The sequence below is a fragment of the Drosophila tropicalis genome, unplaced genomic scaffold, assembly GCF_018151085.1.
Source record: "Drosophila tropicalis isolate 14030-0801.00 unplaced genomic scaffold, ASM1815108v1 contig_905, whole genome shotgun sequence".
NCBI classification, from domain to species: domain Eukaryota; kingdom Metazoa; phylum Arthropoda; class Insecta; order Diptera; family Drosophilidae; genus Drosophila; species Drosophila tropicalis.
Window position 1 is genome coordinate 1,004,491 of NW_027173405.1, and position 18,377 is coordinate 1,022,867.

At 36.2% G+C, this 18,377-nt stretch overlaps 1 protein-coding gene across 1 annotated transcript in view; it reads right to left on the reverse strand.

Moving 5' to 3' along the window:
• The window catches only part of LOC137586136 (calcineurin-binding protein cabin-1-like), a 1,431,569-nt gene that overhangs the window by 244,637 nt on the left and 1,168,555 nt on the right, over positions 1-18,377 (reverse strand). The gene's annotated exons all lie outside the window — the stretch shown is intronic.

Genomic DNA, 18,377 nt, shown 5'->3' on the forward strand with positions numbered 1-18,377 from the left:
GTCGAGCTTCCTTTCCAATCAATAGTTCTAAAGGGCTAAACTTAGTCACACGATTAATCGTGCAATTCATTGCTAGCTGCACTTCAGCCAACGCATCCTGCCATGATCTCTAACTGGTTTCGACAGCAGTCAGCATACCTTTCAGGGTACTCATGACCCGTTCTACCTGACCGTTTGCTCTACTGGCACCCGTAGCAATTAAATGTAGATTCATTTTTTGAGATGAGCAAAATTCGCGGAAACTTTTACTTGCGAAACTGCGTCCTTGATCTGCTATAATTCGAGTGGGTAAACCAAATAAAGATACGGCTGATTTTACAGCCTTAATGCAGCTTTCAGAATCTATATTTAGTGTGTGATGAAAATAAACAAACTTAGTGAAAGCATCTATAAGAACGATGACATATTCCTTCAAATCATTTTTACCACTCATTTTGCCTGTAATGTCAATATGTATCGTATGCCATGGTATTTCTATTTTAGGAATAGGATGCAGCTCGACTTGCACTTTTCCCACAAGTGGCTTAGATACTTTACATGTGATGCAGTTTTCAACAAACCTACGCACATATTTGGACATATTTTCGAACCAATAATAACCATAGACCTTGTCGAGCGTTTTTTCCCAACCCAGATGCATTATAGCTTCATGGACGTGATTAATGACGGCCCATCAAAAAGCTCTTGGTATTACCGGGTAACATTTGGTCTTACTATTTTGCTGTATTTTCCTATGTAGTATTCCTTTATAGGTTTTGTCCATATTTCTTGGTGTCTCATTACTTTTTAACTTTAAAATTACTTCTTGTATCTCGGAATCTCGCTGTTGTTCCGAAACCAACCAGTTGTCAGATACCTCCGTCAAATTGATTCGTAATTCAGGTATTTTATTCAGACTTTTATGTTGTTCAAGCACTGGATTCCGAGAGAGAAAGTCAACATGCGCCATTCGCTCGCCTTTTCTATATTCTATTTCGAAATCAAATGCCTGTAAAAACGCCCACCATCTATGCACCCTCGGTGTTAAATCTAATTTTGTGCGACTGGCCTTTAAAGAATTACAGTCAGTATAAACTATAAATTTACGTCCCTGCAAATAATGTCGGAAGTGTTTAATAGCATTTACTACTGCTAACGTCTCCAGTTCGTATGAATGGTATTTAGATTCGGCGGGAGACGTACACTTACTATAATACTCTACCACATGAGGTTTATTGTCAATTTTGTGTAACAGGATCGCTCCATACCCAATACAACTTGCGTCTGTATGTAGCTCTATTGGGTATTGCGGATCGAATATGATTAAAACTGGCGTCTGTGTCAATATAGTTATTATTTTTGTTCGTATCTGTTCATGCACTGGTAACCAAACAAAGTCAGTGTTTTTCTTAGAGGTGAGAAAATACAGGGGTTTAAGTGTTTGGGAGAAATTTAATACAAATTGCCGAAAATAAGAAGCTAAACCTATAAATTGTCTTAGCTGTGAAACATTTTGAGGTGGTGGTAATCCATTTAAAGCTTGAATTTTTCGTGAATTTGGCCTGATTTCTCCATTGCTTAATTCAAATCCAAGATACTCTATTCTAGTTGTGAGAAAGGAACACTTAGTGACATTAAATGAAAATCCAGCCTTACTTAATGTGTCCAATACTGTCCGTAATCTAACTAGCGCATCTTCTTTACTTTCTGCTATTATGAGAACATCATCAATATACACGATTGCATAAGTGTAAGCTAGAGCTCCTAAGGCCTTCATTATAGCCCTCTGGAACACAGATGGTGCGTTCTTCAAACCGAACGGCATTGTCAAGAACTCGTATTGACCTTCTGGCGTCACAAATGCAGTTCGTTCTATTGAGTCCTCGTGAACTGGAATTTGATAGAAGCCACTTGCCATATCAATGCACGAAAAATATTTAGCACCACGAAGTCTGGCAATTTGGTCTGAGATGAGGGGCAACGGGTATTTGTCAGCAACTGTATTGTCGTTTAGCATGCGATAGTCTACACACAGTCGATCGGTGCCATTTTTCTTCTTAACTAGCATCATGGGACTAGCGAAAGGTGAACAGCTTGGGCGAATAACTTGAGCCTTTAATAATTCGTCAACTTTACCCCGCACTTTGTTTTTTTCTTCTTCACTAAGCCTATATGGCCGCCGTTGTACTGTCTTTTGCTGATCTATTAGTCTAATTTCCAAATGCCCTGTGGTGACCCTAGTCTTTGGTATTCCATCAATAAACCATTCTGAATAATCTTTTAAAATATTTATCAAGGCTGCCTTATCAAGATCATCAAGTTCACTATTCGATTCTATGACATCTTCATAATTGGAAATTATTAACGCTTCAACTCTTTTGGTCTTGTAAAGTTGAAATTTGTCAGCGTCCATAGTTACGCCAAAGCCCTGACTAAAAATTTCACGACCAATCAGTACATCATGTTTCAAATACTTATCCATAATAACATGTAACAAAATCTCGAAATAACATTGATCAATACTTATATTACATAATAGTTGTTGAGTGCTACATATTGAATCATTGCTTATACCGTTTAACTTTACAATGTTATTAATTTTTTTACCACTAAACTTATCGGCGACGCTTTCCTTAACCAAGGAGCATTCAGCTCAGGAGTCGAAACAAAATGGAATAGACTCACCGGTTGAACTGCATATTGTTCCTGATGGCGGAGCTACAGTACAGATGTCTACACGTTTCTCAATTACTCGGTCGTTTCCTCGTGGTCGTCCTTTTGGGCAAGCGGATGCGAAGTGTCCAAGCTCGTCGCATTTGAAACATTTGACAGTTGACCGGTCTTTTGATCCTTGCGATGAACTTCCGTAGTGGCTTTTTCCTTGAATTGGTGTCCTTTGCCGAGCACGACATTCAGCATATTTATGCCCAGACTTTCCACAATAGTTGCTAGTTGTTGTTGCATTTCATTTCGGGTTTTAATATTGTTTGTAAAAACCAAGCGCGACAATTTGTCATCCATTTGTGCCATGTTGTCCAGAGCTAGGGAAACCGCGATTTCCTCCAGATCATTAGATTTAAATTTTGACATTATTAGGGTGACAATTCGGCTGCCATACTCGGTGTAGCTTTCTCCAGACTTTGGTCGCCCGTTCAAAATTTTCATCAGTATAGCCGCAGACGTTTCTATGCCAACAAAGCGTTGCACAAAGAGTTCCTTGAATTGTGGCCATGTAATGCCAGCAAAGCATATTTGGGACAGCCATTGTGATGCGCTTCCCTCTAGCGCCTTACTTAAAGTTATCATCAGGGTGCTTCCTTCTGGCATTTTATCAGCAAATATGAGATCCACTGTCGTACACCAAGCTGTGGCGTCTGCTCCAGCTCCCTCAGGATTAAATTTTGGCAGAGTTACATGTTTTCCCTTTTCATCAGTTGCCGGAGCTCTTGGTGTCTGCATATTTTTAATGATCTCCTAAAAGGTTGTTGTTTTGCAGTTGTAAAGCTGCCAAGTATGCATCGGTGGTATTTGTAGGTAAGGCAGATCCCACTTCTGATGTCGCAGGGTCGTTTAGTTCTATCTGCTGGTCTGCCATATTATTTCAGAAACTTTAAGAGTGAAGTGAATTCCAACCGACACATACAATTTTCCGAACGCAACTGACTCGCATTCTTCGATCACGCATCGATCTACTTCTTTTTAGACGCCAAGCTGGACTGCACTCGGCGACAGCGCGACAACGCTGTCGCCTCACTCGTACGGCACCTAGGCGCCAGTCATATTCTTCGCTATAGTCAAATTCTAAGAAGCATTCCCAATATCCCAAACTCATTGAACAGCTTGTTCTGGCAAGCACAGTGGTCAAACTATGTTCATAATGTGACAGACACGTACAGTGTCCAAAAAACGTCCATTATGCGACATATGGATAAAGGAAATAGGTTCTAGCCTGGTTATATTGTTTGTTACATAAATGGTTTGGCTATAGTCAAGCAATGAATTTATTATTGATATTTCGTTTAATTGTAAGGCACAATCGTAAATTTTTATTATGTTATTAAGTCGTTTTTGATTAAGTTTAGTTTTTGGTAAGTTAGATGTTACAATTATGTTTGGTTCAATGTAATTAGTTTGAAAATTCTTATATGTTTTAGTATATTTGCAAGTGGTTGGGATTTGATTTATTATTCTTGGGGACTGTTTGAAATGATAAATATCTCGCTTGAATTTGGTTTAAGCCAGGTGGAAGTTTTTGTATTCAATAGTTTTTCCGAATTAACATGACTTAAGTGATTATGTTTTAAAAGTTTTGGGTTGAAAATTCCTAGTCTAGTGAGCTGCATGCCCATTTCTATGTCTTCAATGTATTCTGTGAAATGCTCAAAATTAAAGATTAGAACTTCTAATCCTACTGATTTTTCTTTTTCTTCCCTGAGGTTGTTTATTACTTCTAAACCTTTATTAACAATGTCTATTACGTAATTTAGTTCGTTTGCTTGTACGCTATTGCTTTCAAGATTATTTATTTTTTCTTCTAATTCATCTTTATCGTCCTGTTCAAGAGTACCAAAGAGATATTTGTATATTGAACCAATTCCGTTAATTAGTCCTCGTTTATTACGTTTTACAATGTGTATTCCATTAATATTCCTACTTATTTTTTCTGTTAAGTATTGAATATGGATTATATGTTTAAGTTCCTGTGCTTGTTGCATTAAATTAAATTGTTATATATAATGTCTATTAGAGTTAAATTCACTTTTAAATAATGATATTCAAAGTTTGTCGGTAGATCCATGGTTCCCGTTTTAAATATTAAGTAACCGTTTGGTGCTTTTACTGGGCTTATGTCAATGGATTGTCTACATGTTGTTTTTAATGTTAAAAGTAGCATAATGCACAAAAAAGTCGTCTTGAGTTGTCGACCTGTAATTAAATAATTGTCGTGTTTGCTTTCCTTTTCTTCTTGAATTTTGATTTGTAATGTGTGTCTTTTTGTCCTCTATTTCTTTCTTCAAAATGTTTCTCGTCTAACTGATTTATTTCTCCTGTTTTTTTGAATGGATTTGTCGTTTTTGACTTTATTAATGGTGCTTGTTTAAATCTAGTGACGATTTCGAAGTCGTGTCTATCTTCATTTAAATTGTTTATTTGATGTATTTTATTCGTTTGAGTATTATAGATGGGGGGGATCCCGCATAGATAAAAATGTCCGCTGGTGTTCGGTTAGTTGTTTTATATCTCGTCTTATGGTTGTATACGTAGAGAATTTTTTCAAATTTGGTTAGTTTATCTTCGATGTCATTTTCACTATTAATAATTCTGAGTTTTCCATTTACTGTTTTATGGAATCTTTCTACGTCTGAAATGCCGTTTTTACTTGATGTAATTTCTAACTTTACATTTTCTTCTTGTAGCCAGTTTTATAGTGCTATACACAGAAATGCTGAATCTTTGTCTGATTTTATTTCTATTGGTTTGCCCATTTCAGTGAATACTTTCATAATTGCTCTCTTGGCTTCTAACCAATCTCCAGACTTTACTTCTACAAGTGTTGCGATTTTGGAGTAAATGTCAATACATGAAAGGAATTATAAATTGTCGATCATGTAAAAGTCCATGACGTATTTTTCTCTGATATTAAAAGTTTCTGGTGTTATTTGAAAAGTTAGTTTTGTATTTCTATTTTCTGTCTTTGCGATATTGCATTCATTAATAATGTTTTGAATTTCGTTTTGAAAATCGGTAAAATAATATTTTTCTTTAAACAAATTAATCGTTTTTTCGATTCCTGGATGTAATAATTCTTTATGTTGTTTTAGGATTATTTCTTTAAAGTTTGCAAACGTTTGAAGGTCCTCTAACTTAATGCTAGATTTCGAGGTTTTTGTATTTGCGTTTGATTGTATTATTACAATAAAAGCTTGTTGGAAAATGAATTCTATTTGCCTGTTGAAATAATTAATGGGTAATGTAATTTTCATTAACCTCATGAGCACTATGTATTGTAGCTGCTGTGCTTTCTGTTGATCCTAAAAAGTTTTCATCTATTTTAATTCTGGAAAGGGCATCTGCTACGTGATTTTCTTTGCCAGGTAAATATTTAACTTTGTAATCAAACTCATTTAGTTTTATTTTCCATCTTTGAAGTTTCATATTTGGTTCTTTTATATTGTTGAGCCATACTAAAAGCTTATGGTCGCTTAGAATCTCGAACTTTCTACCGAAAAGGTATGGCCTAAAATATCTATCCATACAATAGATAGTAACTCCTTTTCTATGGCTGAATAATTAAGTTCGTGTTCGTTTCTACTACCATAAGAAATAGGTCTATGATCCTGTGAGAGGAACGCACCTAAAGCTGTATTGCTAGCATATGTGGTTAGGAAAAATGGTTTTTTGAAATCGGGATAAGCAAGTATAGGATCATTCATAACGAGATATTTTAATTTTTCAAAGGATGAAATATAATTTGGGTCGGCTATGTTTATTTTAGCTCCTTTCTTTAATCCTAGAGTTAAAGGTTTTGCAATATATGCAAAGTTGGGTATAAATTTCCGGAAGAATCCGCATAATCCTAAGAATGATTTAATTTTTTTTGGAGTTTTAGGTATCGGAAATTTTTGAACTGCTTTGACTTTATCTGGGTTAGGTTTTATATGTTCTGTTGTTATTATATGACCAAGGAATGATGTTTCCTTTTTCATAAATTCGCATTTGTCGAGTTGGAGTTTAAGATTAGCTTCTCTTAGTTTGTTAAATACCTTTCTGAGTGATAGTATGTGTTCCTCCAATGAAGTGGAGTACACAATGATGTCATCCAGATAAACAAGGCAATCCTTATAAATAAGGTCTTCCAAAAGTTTATTCATGCATCTTTGGAATGTTGCTGGGGCGTTTTTAAGACCAAATGGCATACGTGTGTATTCGTAATGGCCATGTTTAGTTGAGAAAGCTGTTTTTGCAATAGATTCAGGATCCATTTGAATTTGATAAAATCCCTTAGCTAAATCAATGGTGGTGAAGTATTGGCATTTTCCCAGTTTGTCGAGAATTTCTTCCATGGAAATTCTTCCATTGGAAATTTGTCATCGATTGTGACTTCATTTAGATTTTGACAGTCAATGACTAATCTGAATTTTTGTTTGTTGGAAGCATCTCCTTTTTTGGAACGATCCAAATGGGTGAACAGTAGGGGGAATTCGATTTTCGAATGATACCCTGTTCAATCATTTCATTTATTTGTTTGTTGATTTCTATATCAAATGTTTGGGGATATTTGTATGGACGTTTATAGATTGGGTCCTCATGTTTTGTATGAATAGAGTGCTTTATTGTACTCGTGAAAGTCAAATTTTCACCTTCGCGGTACTGAATGTCACTGAATTCGTAAAAGACTTTTTTTTAGTTTTTGAGTCTCTTTGTTGTTTAAATGGTCGAGTCTATAGTCATTGCTTTCTATTATTTCATTTTCAATCGCAAAATTTGTTTCTGGGTCCCTTTCTGTGGGTGCGTCCAAAACTTCTATGTGTTGTTCTTCTTTTATTTCTTCAACATCTCTAAAATAAAATGTATAGTTTCCTAATTTTGCCTATTCTTCTTCATAATTTATTTGTGCTTTGCAGGCTTTTAGGAAAGTTCTGCCTATCTACATGTCGTATTTATTTGAAAATTTATGGATATAAAATTTTTGTTCTGTTGGACAAAGTTTGCTGGGTGCAAGGAAAATAATTTATTTTAGTTCTACTGCTCCTTCAATCATGTGAGTTTTGGAATCTCCTAAATAGGTTTTGAAATTAAAAAAGTTTTCGGAGATTATATTAATTGAAGAGCCTGAGTCGACTACACATCTCAAAGGTTTATTGTTCATCATTATTCTGATGAAGGACTTGTCCCTATCTCTTCTTCCGATTGATCTGAGGCACTCTGATGAAAATTTTCGGATGTGTTTATTTTGCTAATTCCACTATTACTCTCTCTTTGCCTTATTGTAGGCTGGTTCGCTACATTATTTTTCGGATAATTATTTTGCTGTTGATAATTCATTGGATTTTGAGCCCTGTCAATATTCAATTTTCGTTCAAATTCTTGGAAAAAATTTTGGTTTTGTGTTGTATCGGATTGTTTTTGTTGAGACGGAGTTGTACTATTGGGTACGAAGGGTTTTCCACCTTTTTGATTTTGATTTTGGCTTTGATTTGATTTTCTGTTATACTATTCTCGTATAAACCTTCTCCTGGAGCTACTTGCTTCAACTTGCTGACTGTGGTTTTATCGTATCTAGCTAACGTCATAAATAATCTATCGGGTAATTTTTTGTTTATTACATCTTTTATTGTGTTTTTTAAAGCATTTGTATAAAGAATGGTGTTATTTGCATCGTTTTCTAGACTTAGTTTGTTTGTGATAATATAGGACTTATCTTCTAATTCTGTTACAAACTTACGAAGGTTTCCTGTATAGCTGGTGTTGTAGAGGCATCGAAGAAGTTCCTCACAGGGGGTCTGCGTCTTCAATTCATTGATGAGGAGTGACCTTATTTCCGGCCAGGTGTTGGCTTGTCCAATTTGTGAGAGCCGTTGTGCCTTTCCATTGAGCTGCATCTCGATTGCACTGAACAATATGTTATGTTGGATATAAGTGCATAATTAAATCTATCCTCCTTATGAATGACGTCAGATTCTCTGGTGCTCCATCATAGTTTGCCACCTGTCTTAACGAAGACAGTGCTTGATTGAGGTGGGCTTCGGTGAGTTCTACAACCATTTTGTTTCTTCTTTTTATACCCTTGCAGAGGGTATTATAAAATTGATCAGATGTTTGTAACGCACAGAAGGAGACGTTTCCGACCCCATAAGGTATATATATTATTGATCAGCATGAGAAGCTGAGTTGATATAGCCATGTGGTCTGTCCGTCTGTCAGTCCATCTGTGCGTATGCGTTTTACTCAGCCGTCTTAAGCGCTATCGGGCTGAAATTTTTTTTTTTTGGGGTTTTTATTACCCGGAAAAAATAAAGTATGAAAACCATCAGGATCGGACCATATCATATAGCTCTAGCAGAACTAGAAGAAACATTTTCATAAAAATCGAGTATGCTATGAAATTTACATATGTGATAATATTGGATATAAAACCCCAGATCCCAAAATTTGAATGTGATCGGATAAATATAACACAAGTTACAGTCAATATAATAATCGGCTCTGCTCCCAGCTCTGCCGGCAGCGCTGCTTGCTATCTACTACGTCTTTCGTCATCAACATAGTACATGCATACACACACAGACGCAACGTTACATAGCGTGTATGTGTATGCGTGCGTTGCTTTGCTTGTAAAAAATTATTATTACCAAGGACTGCAAGGGTATACAAACTTCGGCATAGCCGATGTTAGCTTCCTTTGATATTTTTTTTTGTTTTAGTGGTGTTTTGTCTTTTTTGATTTGTTTTTTTTTTTTTTTTTGAATTTCTGGGTTTTAGTGAAGTTTTGTTTTGTTAATTTTCTGGGTTTTAGTTATGTTTTGTTTTGCATTTTGTTTTTTTGTTCGCACACAAGTTGGCGTTTTTGTTCCTCAATTGGATTTAATGGTTGTAACACACAGTTGATATTTTCGCGCACAGTTGGCGTAAATATTTTTTTTCACTGTTGAACACTTTTGAGCACTACCCGTAAGTTCTTAATGTCGGATCGGAGTTTTATAGTGATTATTCACTAATTCTATGTAACACACGGACAATAATTCTATATGTAACACGGATAGAATAACTAGTTCACTTTTTTAATTGATATATGACTATATATGTTTCCACAAGAAGAAAATTACAATCAACAACGTAAATAATGAGGCACAAAGAAACTCGCATCACAAATTCAAACGCAAAGGTTACACAAACTCGCTCAACCAGCAAGTTTTTATTTTGTGATGAATGCAAGCATTCCCTAGATAAATGTAGTTAATTTAGAAAGTTGGAGGTGAAGAAACGCACAAATAACGTCTGCCTCCCATGTCTATAATTTCTTAAGAGACTATATAATAATTGTGAGCAATACAAGATCGACAACTGTGAACGATATCTTCATCGCTTACTTCATAAGGCAAAACATAGATAAGAATAGATTGTCAAGTTGTAGACAATCATTCAAGAAGTCCAAAAAGGGGCAATTTTTAAACTGCTACCAGTAACATTACGTAGACCAACTGTTTTTTCTTAACGGTGGTAGCACAACCACAATGTTGGATATGAATTTAGCACGTGATATTGGTATAACTGGGAAGCCTGAATCGTATTGCTTTGGATGGACAGAAGGAATCTCTAGATATGACGAGACTTCAGAAGTCGCAAATATTGCTCTCACTGGCGATAGCAAAACTCAGAAGCTTAAGAACATACGTCTTATCAAGTACTTGAATTTACCAAATCAACGAATCGATCACGAAGCTATACAGAAAGAACTTCCATATACAAAAATGGCAAACTTGAACTCGATTCGAAATCTTCAGCCTTATCTCCTCATTGGACAACGACATGCAACACTCCTTACAACTCAAAGCATACTAAATGAAGACCCAAATTGTCCGATTATGGCTAAAACCAAACTCGGATGGGTCATACACGGTACGGTAAAAGCAAAAGTTAGAGAAGCAGATTTCGGGTGCTGCCACATCGACGATGAACATCTTCGCGATATGCTTAAAAACCAATTTGGGATAGAAAGATTTGGTGTCTGTAAACCAGCCACGGACAAAACTAAATCGACAGAAGAAAAATTGGCTATTACCTATATCCTCGTCTATTGTAAAAGTAAATGGATAATTTAAAGTAAACTTATAGTGGAAAATGGTGAAACTTCCCGATGGTCGCCAAATGGCATAAAAACGACTTAAATGCTTAGAAAGAAAGTTAAACCGAAACTGTGAACTAGCAGAAATTTTCAAATTAAAATTTTATTTGTAATAATCATGATGTCTTACAGGAAATACCCAAAGATCTACATGGCCCGTTAAGACGGATTCGTTTGGGCGTAATAGAAGACATATTTTAAAAGGTTCTCGTTATGATTTGGGACGCACAAAGAGATATATTAAATTCTTAACAACTACTATGCAGAGCATAAACGAGGACATATTGAATGGAACATGGATGCCTACAAAAAGAAAGGTGATTGTAGTGGTCAACTAATATATGATCCCTTGGAAATGGTAACAATAAGTAGTCGGATCTTGATGCGTAAAATTTGGGGTGCTTGGCATTGGATGATGTCATTAAAGAAGACCCTGTCAAAAAGTGGCAAGAATGGTTAAACGATCTGATAAGATGTTAATATACCAAGATGTTACTCCCAACATTTATCTATTGCTACAAAAGTCGAACTACACGTCTTATGCGACGCTAGCAGCAAAGCATACGCTGCAGCTGCAAAGGTGCGAGTAAGTTACGCCATGCTTATAGCATCTCAAGCTCGAGTTTTACCTTTAAAACATGCTACGATTCCAAAACTTGAAACATTGCCAGCTGTGTTGGAATGTAGGCTGGCGGAAACTATTGAAAACGAAATACATCTAAAATTTAATGAAATGTTTTTCTGGACAGACTCCTAAACGGTGATTTCATGGATAAACAGTAACGAAATATGTGAAAAGTCCAAGAGGGCAGAATGGAATTGGGTTCTAATCAAGAAAAACATTGCTGATATCATAACAAGAGATTCTCCCATAAAAGTTGCCGCAGACAGATGGCAACAAGGTCCAGTCTTTCTTGAATTGGATAAAAAGATGTGGCCACAGCCAAAATTAAAAGCATCAACCGAACCAGGGCTCATGATGGGTCGCCAATAAGAGCACCCATTTAAAATATTGGAAAAAAGAATTTCGAAATTCACAAAACATGTAAGAGCTTCAGCATTGTTCAAAAGATTTATAACCAGAGGACCGGGGCTAACTTCGACCGCGTCAAAGTTTGTATACCCTTGCAACTTTTTTGGTAACTCTTTCCTTACCTATTAGCCATCAATGTGGAAGAACGTTTTATCTAAAAAGGGTTATGTTTGCGAAATAATGGCCTACAATCATAGGAAATAAGGAAGATATTGATCATAATCACTGTTTTCCACCGATCGTTCCTATGGGAGCTATATGATAAAGTCACCCAATCTTTATCAAATTCGGCACAGTCATTAACAGATATACATATAACACTAACAAATGTTTAATTTGAAAGCAATCGCGTTAAAAGTAACGAAGTTATTTACAAAAGTCACTGTTTTCGACCGATCGTTCCTATGGGAGCTATTTGATATAGTCACCCGATCTTGATCAAATTTTCCTCAGTCGTTTATAGGCGTAATGAACTCTCTAATATTAAGTTTCACGATAATAGCACAGAAAATGACGAAGTTATTGAGAAAAGTCACTGTTCGTGACTTTGGGGTTTGTATGGGAGCTATATGAAATAGTGGTCCGATCCGGCTGAATCCGAGATATACAACCCCTGCAGTATATATACGTGCAAAATTTCAGCTCTGTAGCTCTTACGGTCTAGGAGGAGTTTGCGTTGATCCAGACGGACGGACGGACGGACACGGCTCTTTTAACTCGTCTCGTCGTGCTGATCAAGAATATATATACTTTGTATGGTCGGAGATGCTTCGTTCTATGCGTTGCACACTTCTGACCAAAATAGTATACCCTTTTTGCAAGGGTATAATAAAATGGCAGTGAGTGAAGAAAATTTGAAAGCGCTGCTCGAGTATGCAGTAAACAGTGCATTAGAAAATCAAGCGCAATTATTTGAAAGAAAAATGGAGGAAATGAGAAACGAGTTTATATAGGTATAGGAAGAGACTTTTGGACTTTTTCGAAATATACGGCAATAATACGTTTGCATACTGCAAAAATATCGTTGGGTTAATGGAACATATAAATTGCACGTACAAACTAAAGAAGTGGCGATTGTTTATCGATTCGATGAAACTAAAGTATAGAAAACAGTATAGAAAACATCAATGGAAAATATGTACTGACCTAAGAGTTGTTGCTCTACTCACTGGCTTGCAAGCGGGTTATACGAAAAACATGTACATACATACTTCATTTGTCATTGGGATACCAGATTATACTGACTGTATAAATATTTTTCAAAAACTAAAGAACTACAGTTAGTTTATTTTGCTAACATATCTAAAGAAAAATTCAATTTGATTATGTGGTTATATTATAAATCGTAAATTAGATAGGTCTGGTGTCTCTTCTGCTGCCATTGAGCAAAATAAATTCTCATATAATGATCAAGCTTCAAATGGAATAATATCAATTTTAGCAAAATGCGAGAAAGAAAACATAAAAAAATTTGGTCAAGATTCGATTTTTTTTACATTTTGTCCCAATGCTCGGGAACGGACGGATTTAGAGGCTAAATGTCCTAAATGTCTAAATGTTCCCAATATTTGTAGCTCTTTCAATTCTAAGAAACTTTGCTAAAGAAAGTTTGTAAAAAGAATGAATATTTTAGAAATTAGAAGCAAATGAAAAAAACATCCTTTTCGAAAAAATGGCAACTTCGATGAAAAACTTCCATCGTAATAACTTAAAAAACTAATGATGCAGTTCGATTCGCAGGACCCGAAATAGGGTGAAACCATCGAATTTTGCCATGTCTTTTTTTTTTTTTTTGAAAAGAACTATCACCGTTTGCTCTTCTTTTGTTTTTGTCTGCTCTTTCGCAGTGATAACGGTGCTTTTAAGTATGTACCCAAAATATGTGAAAAAAAAAAATACGTTTGAAGATCAGTTGGCAAAGTTATTTTTAATAAGCTGCAGGTGCATCGAATAAAAATTTCATGTGAAATTTGGAAGAGTTTGTAAAGGAACTGTTATACATATCTAAAACATATATTACAGACAAAGTTCGTTTGCAATATTATTAGATATAGACTTAACTTAACGGAGCTGAAGTTAAATTTGAAAATCATAAATAAACAATCAGGTGAGTAATTTTCAATGTTCAATGTTGCTTGTGGGCAACTTTGGGCCATTTTGGTTATATTTATTTAGTTATTTAGTTATGAGACCGAAAGAGAAAGGTTTGTCGGATGAAGATGTTGCGAGAATTATCAACTTCGATTGGGATGCCTCAACTGACGAAGAAAGTGATAATGATATGGATGACATTTCTGCAGTGCTGGAGAAACATTTGGAAGGAATCGTGGAAAGAGGGGAAACTTTAGAGGTTGACCTTCTAGAAAATTTGATTACGGAAGAATGTGAGGCGAAATCTTGTTTTGTTGTGGATAATTGCTTTGAAAAAGTTGACCCCAAGACACTAAAGTGGAGAAACAAGCCATTTGTGCCTCCAGATATAAATTGGGAAGACAGTACTGAGAAAGTCGCCGATTTGAAAACGCCAGAAGCATATTTCTGCACATTTTTTGATGGGAAAGTTATTGATTTGATAGCAAATCAAACAGATTTGTTTGCAATGCAAGAACACGGCTTAGAGCTAAAATGCACTGGTGATGATATCAAACGCTATATTGGTATTTTGTTGTACTTGGGTGTTCTAAAATTGCCGCAACTCAAAATGGCATGGTCAAATGATTTCAAATTGACCGCTATCACAGACGCAATGCGACGCGTAAAATTTGAAAAAAAAAGAAATATTTACATTTCAACGATAATACCAAACAAAGCAAAAAAGGCGATTTGAATTATGACAAACTGTACAAAATACGTCCTTTACATTTAGTAAATGGCCTCAAGGAAAATTTTGGAATGCTACCCCAGGAAGAACATCAAAGTATTGATGAACAAATTATTGCGTGCAAAGGTATACATTCATAATTGTCATACTGACAAAACTATAATTAAATTTTTTGTTTCAGGTCGATCGTCATTCAAGCAATACAACCCAGCAAAGCCTCATAAATGGGGTCTAAAAATGTTTACACGTGCTGGAACCTCTGGATTAGTGTACGACTTTACGTTGTACGTTGGTGAAGGTACCTGTCCAGCTTATGGCTTGGACCTATCTTCGGATGTTGTCTTATACCTGGCAAAAGGTCTTCCCAAGAACCAAAATTTGAAGCTCTATTTTGATAATTGGTTTACGTCAGTTAGCCTTCTGATCTCATTGAAGGAAATGGGTATATTTGCAACAGGAACTGTACGTAAAAACCGCATTAGCCATTGTCAACTACTATCAGATGCTGAGTTAAAAAAGCGTGGAAGGGGAGCTTTTGATGTAAAATGCGAAATCAACAAGAATGTGTGAAGTGGTTTGACAATAAGCCAGTTGAAGTTTTGACTTCTTGTGAAAGCCATGAACCCGTTGGAATATGCAAACGTTGGAATCCAAAAGATAAAGCTTATATTGATGTTCCTAGACCTGCGATTGTTGCTTCGTACAATAAGGGTATGGGAGGAGTAGATTTGGCCGATATGCTCATGGAGCTTTACAAGGTCAACCACCGTTCAAGGAAGTGGTATATAAGAATTTTTTATTGGTGCCTTGGGACGTCTGTTACAAACGCGTGGCTATTGTACAGAAAGCACCTAAAATTGGCAAATCCGAGGCAAAAGCATATTCCTCTAATAAAATTTCAGTTAGAAATTGCTCATGAGTTGCTTACTACCAATAACTCGTTTGAAAAAAAGAAGGGTCGACCGTCGAATGTTGATAGGGCTAGCTCTGAAGCAATCCTGAGCTCCCCATCAAGCAGCGTGTCTTCTCAACCGTCAAAAAAGTTCAAGTTCCAGCCAAATCCTTCCATCTCCCAGCGAAATGATAATATGGAACATTGGGTTGTATTCGGTGAAAGAGGACGCTGCAAATTGTGCAAGACTGCGACACCAATGTCCAAATGCCGTAAATGTAAAGTCAACCTTTGTTGTAATAACAACAAAAACTGTTTTTTGACTTTTCATACCTAATTATTTGAAATCAATAAAAATCATTTAAACTTGTTAAAAAAAAATTTCTTTGTTTTGTATACCACCATGGCCCAATGTTGCTCACAAGCAACATTTCGTAGCCCCCAAACTGGTGGGCGTGGCGACTTAAAATTTTGTCCTAAATTCTTCTAAAATTGATATAAAAAGATTGAGAGTAAAAAAAAAATTTTCATTCCACAGGAAAAAAGTTGGGGTCGAAAGGGTTAAAGTTATTTATAAAGAAAGTTGAAATGTACGGGTGTCCGAATAAATGTTGTGCTGACTGTATTTAGGTTTAGATTCATGTTCCCATTGACATATCCCTTCAGTACCAAATGTCGCCGGCGACAAAATCGCCACATATTCCGAACTACTGACGTCGATAGAAAAAAATCTGCCAGCGCATTTCATGCTGAGGTTAGCCGAAGGCACCCGAACGAGCTAATGTTGTCATTGTACATACACATATATATATTTCTCATTTGAAAAAAAAAAAATTGGAAGAAGTAAATCATGATGATTTTTGTCCACGCCACTTCACTTCGTTCGTCAGTGCATTGTTGTTATTGTTTTTCCAATCTGCGCGCGTCGCTTTGTACTTTTCGTTTCTTCTATACAGTAATAAAGGTAAGTGTTATTAAAATATGTATTATGAAGTTTTCATTCCCTAATCAATTTTGTTCTTTTTAGAATCCATCCAAAATCCGATTGCGGATGAGCCGGCGGGAATGTGCTAAGACATTGGTTGGCACAAGCCAAAAGAAGTAAAGTAATAAAAACTTAAGAAAAATGTAAATATACATAAATATTTAAATTTAATGCGGCGATATTCCATCGACAATGTCGCCGCAATGTCGATTGTAAATCCGAGGTATAATTTTGCTGGGATATTCTATCGACAATGTCGCCGCAATGTCGATTGTAAATCCGAGGTATAATTTCGCTGGGACATTGCGTCGACATGTCGCCGCTAATTCGATTGAAAAATCAACCACTATTTTGCTGGGACATTCCGTCGACATGTCGCCGCTAGTTCCGTTGAACACACGAGCGACTTTGTTATTCTTCTTCAGAGGAAATTCCGTCGACATGTCGCCGAAAAATCGATAGAATGTCCGGGGCGCTAGGACACACAATGTTAAATATCGCCGCAAATTTGTGTGGCATGTCCCCTGAAAATCCGAAGCGACATCTGAAAAATTACCTCGGATTTTCTGAGGAATTGCGGCGACATTTAACATTGTGTGTCCTAGCGCCTCGGACATTCTATCGATTTTTCGGCGACATGTCGGCGGAATTTCCTCTGAAGAAGAATAACAAAGTCGCTCGTGTGTTCAACGGAACTAGCGGCGACATGTCGACGGAATGTCCCAGCAAAATAGTGGTTGATTTTTCAATCGAATTAGCGGCGACATGTCGACGCAATGTCCCAGCGAAATTATACCTCGGATTTACAATCGACATTGCGGCGACATTGTCGATAGAATATCCCAGCAAAATTATACCTCGGATTTACAATCGACATTGCGGCGACATTGTCGATGGAATATCGCCGCTTTAAATTTAAATATTTATGTATATTTACATTTTTCTTAAGTTTTTATTACATTACTTCTTTTGGCTTGTGCCAACCAATGTCTTAGCACATTCTCCGCCGGCTCATCCGCAATCGGATTTTGGATGGATTCTAAAAAGAACAAAATTGATTAGGGAATGAAAACTTCATAATACATATTTTAATAACACTTACCTTTATTACTGTATACACTGAATTTGAAAAATTTCAACAGTTCCTGTCCCTACGAAATTCAATCGCGAATGAACAAAGAAACGAAAAGTACAAAGCGACGCGCGCAGATTGGAAAAAACAATAACAACAATACACTGACGAACGAAGTGAAGTGGCGTGGACAAAAATCATCATGATTTACTTCTTCCAATTTTTTTTTTCAAATGAGAAATATATATATACATATGTATGTACAATGACGACATTAGCTCGTTCGGGTGCCTTCGGCTAACCTCAGCATGAAATGCGCTGGCAGAATTTTTTCTGTCGACGTCAGTAGTTCGGAATATGTGGCGATTTTGTCGCCGGCGACATTTTGTACTGAAGGGTACATACATATACATACATATGTACTTAGGTTTAGTTTTCTTTTAAAGGAAAAAGAAGGAAATCCTTCGACATATTCAGTTTTGTACAATCGCTTAAACCGGGGGACAATATATCGACACGTCCATTTACGCATTGACATATGTGTGTACATATGTGACTTTTTTCATTTTGCAAACAATTATTGGACATACTGTACATACAATGAGTTTTTTCGTGAGGGTTAAAGTGTAAACGCTAAGGACAAGTATACTTACATACATGTATGTACATACATATGTACATATACATACATAAATTTTGAGCATGCGTATTTCAAGCATAGAACAGGGATGAAAATGCATTAGATATAG